The following is a 10,354-nucleotide window of genomic DNA, read 5'->3' on the forward strand; positions in this document are numbered from 1 at the left end:
TGCACTCACATGGTTGCCTGCATGCGCGCCTCGTCAATGAATACAACCTATAGCGCAAATAACAACACAGGGACAAAGAGGACGTCTTCTCGCTGATTGGCCGATCCCATGATTGGGTACGTACCCTCTCTCTTTCACCAAGGAACATCATCATCATCGTCATCATAATCGGTGGCCGGCCGGCGTGAAGATCATCGTTCGCCGCATTCCCGCACAGCTCGGGGAACCGTTCCCGATGGGTGCCCACGTCTCGCGCACAGACTTCGAATGGACAAGCGACGCCGAGCCGCACACCGCACGGCGGGCGGCGATCCTCAAGAAGCACCCGGAGATCGCGAGCCTGATGAGCCCCGACCCCTGGTTCAAGTGGCAGGTCGTCGCCCTGGTCTTCACGCAGCTGTTCATGGTCTGGCTGATCCGCGACGCCTCCTGTTTCACGGTCGTCCTTCTGGCCTACCTCTTCGGGGCCTTCGTCAACCACGCCCTCGTACTGGCAATGCACGAGATCGCCCACAACCAGGCTTTCGGCCCCAGATGGCCCCTGGCCAACAAGCTGTTCGGCATCTTCGCCAACCTTCCCGTCGGCCTGCCGACCTCGGTGGCCCTCTGCAGGTACCACATGGACCACCACCGGTACCAGGGCGTGGACGAGACGGACGTCGAGCTTCCCACAGACCTGGAAGCACGGATCTTCAACCGCACCGGTACTAAGTTACTGTGGCTGTTCCTCCAGCCATTCTGTTACACCCTCAGGACCGAACTGGTCCACACGAAACGCGTCACTGTTCTCGAAGTGATCAACACCGTGGTGCAGCTGTCCTTCGACGGCCTCGTCTTCTTGTACGGCGGCGACAAGGTCGTCTTCTATTTGATCGGGGGCACGCTCTTTTCCATGGGCCTGCATCCGATGGCGGGACACTTCGTGTCAGAGCACTGCGTGTTCCAGCAGGGAGTCGAGACGTACTCTTACTACGGCTGCCTCAACCAAATCGCGTTCAACGCGGGATACCACGTGGAACACCACGATTTCCCCGAAGTGCCGGGTTCTAAGCTACCGATGGTAAAGAAGATTGCCCGTGAGTTCTACGACGACCGTCTCCAGCACACTTCGTGGGTCAAGGTTCTTTACGACTTCGTCGTGGATCCTAACATTGGACCGTATGCGCGCATCAAGAGGACTACGGCGGGGAAACTCAACAACGAGCAGTTCGAAGCGGTAGACTAACAAAATCCCCTCGTCCAGCCGTCCTTTTTTTACCTCAATAATAGTCCTGCAACTCCATTAAAGCTTACAAAAATTAACGAGGTACGGCGGTAAAATTGCCGCAAGGATAGCAGACGACCAGCAGTCATTTTTATAGATCAATGAACCGCCACTATGAGGACCGTTAGCTGGGCATGACGTCCCAGCCATTGTTATAAGATAAGATTGGATGTATGTGTTGTTCCAGCGATAACCTGCAAGGACGTAACCACGTTCGTAATATAGTTTGACGACTATGTTGCTAGTACGCCGAGACAATACACCTAGCACCCACCGATTAACGGGCCCGGAACGATAGTGGGGGACTTTTTTGTCGCTTTACTGGCCATTGAACGCCGTGTTTCGCTGGAAGTCGTGTTTTATCAGAACTATACCGAAACAATATATATGATGTTCGAATGCTCAAATGGCTACATAACAGTTGTTTTATCCCGACACGCATAAGGGCAACTGTTAGACGCAGTTTTAATACAACAAACATGAATCCGCCGCTACTGAAAGCCATCGCGACACTGGTCACCCGGCGTTTGTCAGACAGGATAAAACGTCAGTCCTTCAAAGTTTCATTAAACTAATTGACTGAGAAGTATACGCTAAGTCGCAAATTGCAAACAATCCGGTTTTGTTTCAAGCGCTCGTTTTTATGCCGCCCCAGTCAATCATGTTTCGTGTCTTGTACTTGTCTGGTCTGTGACAAATTCTTCTTTCTTTAAATTTTCACCGTTTGTAGAATAACTTATTGTGAAGGGCGCCAGATTTATTTATTTATTTATTTATTTATTTATTTATTTATTTATTTATTTATTTATTTATTTATTTATTTATTTATTTATTTATTTATTTATTTATTTATTTATTTATTTATTTATTTATTTATTTATTTATTTATTTATTTATTTATTTATCACTCTCTTAAACTCCCTTAGTTCGGTCAAAAATTGCGTTATGGCTTTATTTGGATCGGTCTATTGAATGATTGATCGATTGATGGATCGATAGATGATGGATTGATCCAGTGAGCGAGCGAGCGAGCGAGCGAGTGAGTGAGTGAGTGAGCGAGCGAGTGAGTGAGTGAGTGAGTGAGTGAGTGAGTGAGTGAGTGAGTGAGTGAGTGAGTGAGTGAGTGAGCGCCCATATCTGTGCTGTGTCAGGTGTTGTCCATCAACAGCTTAGAATTCAATCCAGTAGCCACTTCACTTTGACCCCCATGCAGATTCCAACCTTAACCATCGGCACCGAGTCTCAACAACACTGCATCCTCCTCCTTTGCCCTTTCTGCCTCCTCCCTTCAACGGTGTGATCTCATCTCCACCCGAGACCTCGACGCGGCAGCTACCGACAATCTCCGTGTTACGGCGGCACCCAGCGAGGAACGGTAGCTGCGGGCGTGAGGCATGCCGCAGCGCTTGGCCGCAGAGGAAGACCATTACGGCGGGCAGCAGCGGTTCTGACGGGTCACGCCGGAGCTGTTTGTTTCTCATTCTCTCATCCACTTCTTCCGCTCTCCATCCTCCAGCGGGCAGCGCTAGAGGGGGAGGAGGTGGAGGCGCATACCGATGCGCGCACGTGCGCACACGAGCTTCGGTCACTTGAAGTCACCGGCAGCGCCTTATTAGCCTCGCCAGGGAGAGGAAGGAGAGAATTTTGAAAGAAAGAAAGAAAGAAGGAAAGAAAGAAAGAAAGAAAGAAAGAAAGAAAGAAAGAAAGAAAGAAAGAAAGAAAGACTCTCGGGCAATGATGACCGTACAGTTGTTTTGGTCACCGCCGCCCGCATAGCGAGCAAAGATGATGTGGCCCGGCGCTAAAAAAAGAGCGACGGAGCTAAGTTGGAACCCTGCGGCACGCGTTTGTTGTTGCGGGGAACGATAGAAGACGAGAGGGAAAACAAAAGCGTCCAGTGAAGATGAACAATGGATCCGCAACGGCGCGCGCGCGTGAGTGAGCCACGTTCAGAGGGAGTGCGTTCGGAACACGACCGCTGCTCGTCTGCCACTGAACGTGCGGCGATCGCTTTCGCGTTGGTCGCCTTCTTGAAGAGCATTGATAGACCAGGGAAACGTTGATGAACCAGGGAATTGATGAACAAAGGTAACTTGTATGGATGGCGAAAAATGGTGGCAATTTAGCTCTCCCTGCTAAAGTTCCGTTGCTTCAAATGTGAAAATGAACTCTCCGGTGAAGCAAACCTACTGAAAGTAAAAAAGCCCGTCTTCACTAATAGTTTGGTGCACGAACCTTTTATCCGAGTCTTGGCCAATCCCCCATGCGATGTAATGTAAAGTGAACAAAGGCTTACTAGTTTCGTGTTGTTTCATTTTCTTCAGATCAAACGCTGTACAGTATAGTAGTCGCTTTCACTAAAACGAGTATTACTACTACTTTCCGGACCTATAAAGCGGCCGACTTTGTACAATGCATGTGAACGAATAAAATGCTGTACTGAGGAAACGCGAATTTGGAAGATGAGCCTACAAAGACCTATGGGTACATAAGGATTGACACACCTTTATTAGCAAACTGCCAAGCATGTGGTCTATCAGAAGTGCCCGGGCTCAACTTCCGCGTTTTGAGCTCTGTAAGCATTGACTGCTCTGACCAAGCTGTCCCTGTCTACCGCACATCGTCATTCCGGTGTCTAGGAACGGGCATAGAACAGCGGTCCTAGATGAACGTAATAACGGTCTTAAAGTCTATACCTCCAAGCTGGAGCCTTAAACCTCTGGCTCCTTATTTTGAGCTTCTCTTCAAACCTGTCACGTATAACAGACACATACCCGATGTAGCAGTAAATACGTTTTTGGTTACTGCTGGGCTTTCTCCTTCAAAACATGTAGGTGGACTGAAGTGCCCGAGGAATGGTTCTCTGGCTCCCTTTCCCCTCGAAAGTTCCCAAAATCAAACCTGCCCAACCTGCCGCCCTACCCCCCTACACCCTACACAATGATCCACACACTGGATTAAGCAAATCTTTATTACGAGAAATTGCCGGCTTTGCAGTTAAGACTGGTCTGACGCGAGTAGGCCAACTGGGGCCGACAACGGTGAAGACTTTGAGGCGCCTCTCAAAAAGAATGCTCTTTTTGAATACGGCCCTTAATTAGTAATCCCGTTCCTTCCAATCCTCTCCCCACCGTACGGCACACGCCCTCCTTGCTCCTATAAAAGATTCACTCGCTCACTTTTTCACACACGCCAAGCTACATATTTTGCGGCCGTAACCAGAAGGACTCCGTCGCTTATTCGAAACTCGGCATTGCCGGTTGCGCAAGGAGCGCCCCTTCCCGCCTCGCGCGTCTAACACACCATTTTCCGGAATAAACTCCCACGCGGGGCGCCTCGTATACGTCTGTCTCTCACTTAATCCATCAGGAAACAACCCGCGCGTGGCGCGAATCGAACGCTACGAAACTCACTACGTCTACCGTCGGCTTTCGACACTATTGCGCTGGAGAAAGCGCGCTTTCAACGATTATCCGAAGGAGAAGCGGAAGACCTGAAAGGAAACGCCGACGAGTCGATAGATCTCCTACTTAGCGAGACATCTATCGCATCCATCATCCTGGCAGTTGCGGAGACGCCGACAGGTCGTCGCGTAATCCCTTTTCAAGGATCGACACCTATAATATCGCCTTATGAAAACACGTCCTCATCGCGGGCGCAATCCGCTACACGAAGACAGCACCGTGGGCGCTAATCTCGTCTTATATAAAGAATATCCCCCTCGCACCGTTTCTCTCTTTCCACGAAATGGACACAGAAGCGAGATTTGTCGTCAAGTTCCCAGACCATCCTCAAAGCAGGAGGTCTTGCTACTTCGGGCAACTTCGGGCAGCTACTTCGGGCACCACCCGTGATGCCTCGCTGCCGGAGGATTATTGGGAGTCCCTAAGCGCCTGGGAAAGTAGGCGAAGAAAATGTGCGACTGAGAGATAGAGAGAGGGAGACAGCAGGCGATCCCTCAAAGTCGCGGTTGATTGCTCTTGATGAAGCAATGAAGCCTCGCGACGCAGGCACAAATCGACGCAGTCGTGGGTCCCCTTGGGCGAGCAGCAATCGTGTCGATTTTTTGGTTGCTTTGCCGCACTCGCTGATTCACACGTGTAGCTAGGTTGTCGTGATCGAGGGATTCGTAGCCGGAAAGGGGAGGGAGGGGGGGGATAAAGCCCGCCGGTAAACGCATCGCCTGGAATATGGGCGGAAGGCTTGCGCGCACTCGGGAGACTGATGTCTGATTGATAGCGTCTGGGGCACGAAAATTGCGCTTTCCGTTGGAAGGTGTGTTTTGCCGCGACGACTGCCACTCGTTAGGGCTGCGCAAAGGAAAAAAAAACAAATTTTAATGGGGATTGAGATCGCGCTGTAATCAGTAATTTGATATTACCTTAGAGTGCACAGGGAACGCCCTCCCCCGAAACATCACCCACCGCCTGAAAAGCGATGACCTCAGCGCCGACGAGTGATCAATGTAAATACAAATCCTGTATTCATGTGTCGACGTGGTCACTTATTTGCCATTTCCGTACTTGACCCGAAAGTTCGCCCACCTTGTAGTTTTTCTTGTTATCTCCGCAGTTTCGGTTGACGGTGTGGCGACCCTTGTAATTTTTCGCACCTGACCCAAAAGGTCGCTCATCCAGTATTTTTCACTTGATATCTCTTTCTTTCGGAACCTTACGGTACTTTATTTTCCGTTCTATAATCTCGCCGATTGGTTAGTTCGACTAGCTTCCGTCCAAGATATTATCGCGCATGACGCATTATAACCTTATTTACGCAATTACATTCGGTCGTAGTTTAACTTCGTCTTGCGTGATCCTTGAAGTGAATTGGAAATGCAAGCGAATTGTAAATGCGCGGAATCAGAGAAGACGACTGTATTGATATTCCACTCCAGACTTGCCCCCCCCCCCCCCCCCCCCCCCCCTTTCCAACCCAACCTTCGAGCAGTGGAGGGCTTCCCTGGCCAGCCCGGACCCGGATATCCAGCTTAAGTTGGTGACCCGAGCACGGACAGCCAGCCGAAGTCAAGGCATCCCGGACTACGGACGCCTTCCACGGAGCGAGGCCCACACATCGGCCTCTGTTGGAAAAATAAAAATATTTTATTTTCTCTCTCTCTCCGCTTACTTCGTCCTCGTCTGATTATGCCCAACACTGAACCTTTCACGGCGACATAGGCGAGCAGGGATTACGCCTAGCTTCATTGTAGGACTATCTCTGTTTACCATATCTAGGCGCATAAAAGGCTGTCTAGACTTTGACTAGACCAGTGGTTCTCCAACTGGGGTTTGGGGACCTCGAGGGGTACATCGGGGCACATTAGGGGGTCTGCAAGTTTCTTCGCGACATTCCACATTTTCTTCTTTTTAGATTCGAAGCATCTCATGCTCGGGGCTGTGTCCCTCCCTCCCTCGTTGTAGTTGTCCGCCGTCCGCACTCCACTGCTCATGCGCGTCTCTTCAGCCCCGTCGGCGTTTGGGCTGACGTCAGCGCAGTCCACTATAAAAAGAAATAGTTAGGCGGCGCCCGGTTTCGATCCCACGACTCTCTGGCCGCAACGGGAGGTACGAGGCGCTCTTTCCACTGCGCTACAAACCGAGACGGGAGCATGTGCTACGAACGCGCCTTATGTCCTTTACTCATTCAAACTTCGTCAAGAAGCTGCTGATACAACGAAGGCACGCGAAGCTGAACGTCAACGGAAACGACGGACTGAAAACTAATGGGAACTTGAGTCGACCCCATGGCTGCTTCGCATACTATACTCAGGGTTCCCCTACGGGAAGATGGTGTATTTTTTTTTTTTTTAACCTCGCCACCAACGCAAAAAATTGAGTTGCGTTGCCACATACCACGTCGCTTGTCTTCTCGGCGAGGTGATGCTTTAAAGACGGTTTTTTGCGCGATACTGCCATCGTGCGAAAAATATAGACACGCTAAGGCGAGAATAAAACTGTGTGTCAGTCAACCATATTCAGGGGAAATCCCCACGGTGGAGTCAGTTTCTCGAAAGAAAGTTCGGCATCCACCTCAATGCAGCCGTACGGTTACAAAGGAAAGCTATACAGCTTCCTCAGAAACTTCGCAGTTGAAGAAAAATTCGTCCCGGTCCAGGATCCGAACCCAGGACCTCCGCTTAACCGGAACAGTCGCTCTACCAACTGAGCTAACCAGGAGGCTAGTCGTTGTTTGCGCGAGAGTGAATTGATCAGCAACTCGAAGTGAAGTACAGGTGTTAATCGACCAGATTTAGGGGAAATGCCCAAGGCGGAGTAAGTTTCTGCGAAGGAAAGTTTGACATCCACCTCAATGCAGCCGTACGGCTACAAACGTGGATGTCAAACCACAAACCTACAAAGGTGGATGTCAAACTTTCCTTCGTAAAAGTGTGTATGGGCTATTTCGGCTGAAAGAGTAAATCGTTTTAGAATGTGGCACGCATGAATATTTGTGTTAGCGTAGGCTCCACCGTCGGTTTCGCAAGTTGCGTGTCGCGGGCTACAAGAAAACTGGGGCAGCATTTTTGACTTGTCGGAAAATGGCCGAGGAAAGTAAAATGGACGCGCATTATTGGGTAATGTGACAACCACTGACCGGTTCTTCTTCCCACAAGGCGAACGCTGCGCAAAAACTCGTAACAATCTCTGTTTTTTTCTGCCCGTGAACCGGGCGTCGGCTACCCGCAAACCGATGCCAAGAACGTGAGGCGAGCGAGTGTTTCTATATATTTATGCCCACATGTAGTACAGCCTTGGCCGCACCCTTACAACGCCCTGCTTTATCGGGCATTACCTAAACGCAGTCAACGTGCGCCACGGGCGCTAACTACATCAGCTTTCGAAGTGACACCCTTAGCGTTGTAATAACGGTCGGATGGGTGCGAGAGGCTCCGCATACGGTGACCCTAATGGTAAGAACAGCGGACGTACTCGGCTAATGTGGTGTCCGTACACTGACCATTAAGCATGAGGCAAGCGCTTTGGCATGGCCGTTTGAAATGAGCAATCCTGTCCTTGAAACACAAAAAGCGAATTATTCGGGTGAGGGGGTGAGAACGGGCGCTCGTTAAAAGGGTCACAGGGGTACAATGCAACTTTGTTAAGTTTCAAAAAAACTACTTTTTGATGACTCACTCAAATCCATTCCACCCACAAAAGACGTTTTAACCGAGAAAACTCAAGAAAATTTCGCCAGCAATGTTGGCCCGTAACCTTCCATCGGTTTTGAACAAATATCACAATATAACCAAATTCTCACACAAACAAGCTCGACGAGATTTTTCAGATTTGTCGCATGACCCTTTTGATTACTTCTGTTTCCTTAATTTCAGATTTGCGGTATACATATTACGGTAATTATGTTTTGAATGACCTCCAGGTAATGGGATTCTCATCTTGTTGTTCCTTATTTTGTGCGCTTTGTGAAGTATTGTGAATTTTTGAAACTGTGTAAACCATTTCTGTGTTTGTAAACCATTTATTTTCTGCAATGCTATTTTGCTATGTTCAAGTGCTATGCTGTTTTGCTATGCTATTGCAATGCTATTTTGCTATGCAACTTGTATTTTTGTGATTATGCTTGTCGCTGAACCTTGTAGTGGTTTCTTGGGCTCCGTCAAGCTGCTTATGCACCTTTACTCAGGAAACCACCCAGTTTTATCTGGAAATAAAAAAAAAATGATTTGCTTGATTTATTTGAAATACTCAAGACTTCAAATTTCGCGCTACAGTGACGGGAATGGGTGCGAGTGGCGTGCCAGCACTAAAAATATGGTTAACAGTGTGAACTGCACGTTAGGATTCAAGAGATACGATCAAATGGAACTGGGGGCTCCATTACAACCGCCCATCCATGTTTCTTGGGGGTGGCTTAGGACGGGGGCCGCCAATCACGCAAACAAGATTCCGTGACGTCAGTGATAAATCGCCGGGAAGTAGTTGTGGAGCCGCCACTGCTTGATTGTGTTTTGTAGCGTAAGCTACACTGGCCGAATTTAAGCAGTTTAGCGTGGACCTTGAAGGGCCGTGCTACGCAAGCGCTAGGAGTAATGGATTGAATTGAACTGGATTGGCTTGACTTGGCTTGGCTTGGATTGGATTGGAATTGGAGTACGGGTGTGTAAAGAACTGGGTCTGCATATTCGCCGGTATGCGCATTCCAGAGGAGTGACGTCATAGCCGCGGCAGACGCACTGGCGCCGGCGCGTGCCCAGCTGTGCGTCTCCGTTGCGCAGTAGCCAAGTCTGACACTGCTCCGGAGCCGCTTGATAGCCGTTTCGCGTCGCCCCTAGAGAGCTGTGCTGCGCATGCGCGAGAAGCAGTGACTGGACTGGACTGGACTGGACTGGACTGGATTGGACTGGACTGGACTGGACTGGACTGGACTGGATCGGATTGGATTGGAAATCGTTTTAGCAGCAGTAAGCATGACAATCACCTAATCCTAGACAACCAGGAAAGCTAAGGAATAACCAGCTGAACCTTAGCTCACGCTACGTATATCCTGGCATAGCCAAGCTAAGCCACTGCTATTTTTTTTCTTTAGTATCTCGAAGTAAATTGGCATCATTGTTTTCGGATTGAAGCAGTCTTTTTAGTTGAACCAAGCTAGTCTTTTGCCTTCGTGGCCCCTTCAAGACAACAATGGCGTCAACTTTGGGGGACAAAAGTTAAAGCAAAGTAGAAAAAAAAAAAAACGTTCGCGTGGTTGCTTGTCTCGCTGAAAATGACGTCGAAAGACGATAGTCATCTGGTGCACCTCCCACCCCTCACGCTCGTCCCACGATAACTGCAGTATAGAGGTTTGCTAAATTCGATTCAATTTTCCCGCGTTCGCATTGCTCGTGCACCATCTGCTGCGACGTTTCGTTTTTGCTGTTCTCGGAGTAGCTCGAGCCGCCATCTTTTGTTTTAGTGTTTGTTTTTTCTTATCTAGCGTCTTTTTGACACCATTTAAGACACTGTTTTCTTAGTTTCTATCGTACTAACCAATCAAACGTGTATTCCTAATCAAAAGAAAGCTGGTACTATCTGATATGTGCTTACATTTTGTCTCAGGTGTGCGTGATGTTTCCTTCACGCTGAGTAATGC

The 10,354-nt window shown here is 49.2% G+C and overlaps 1 protein-coding gene and 1 pseudogene across 2 annotated transcripts in view; one reads left to right on the forward strand and one right to left on the reverse strand.

Annotated features, from left to right (window-relative positions):
- Positions 1-10,354, reverse strand: part of LOC144141578 (uncharacterized) — a 229,365-nt gene that overhangs the window by 135,579 nt on the left and 83,432 nt on the right. The window lies entirely within an intron of this gene.
- Positions 236-1,225, forward strand: LOC144141654 (sphingolipid delta(4)-desaturase DES1 pseudogene; annotated as a pseudogene).

The sequence above is a fragment of the Haemaphysalis longicornis genome, unplaced genomic scaffold, assembly GCF_048455015.1.
Source record: "Haemaphysalis longicornis isolate Haplotype H1 unplaced genomic scaffold, Haemaphysalis longicornis Haplotype H1 scaffold_6, whole genome shotgun sequence".
Lineage (NCBI taxonomy): Eukaryota > Metazoa > Arthropoda > Arachnida > Ixodida > Ixodidae > Haemaphysalis > Haemaphysalis longicornis.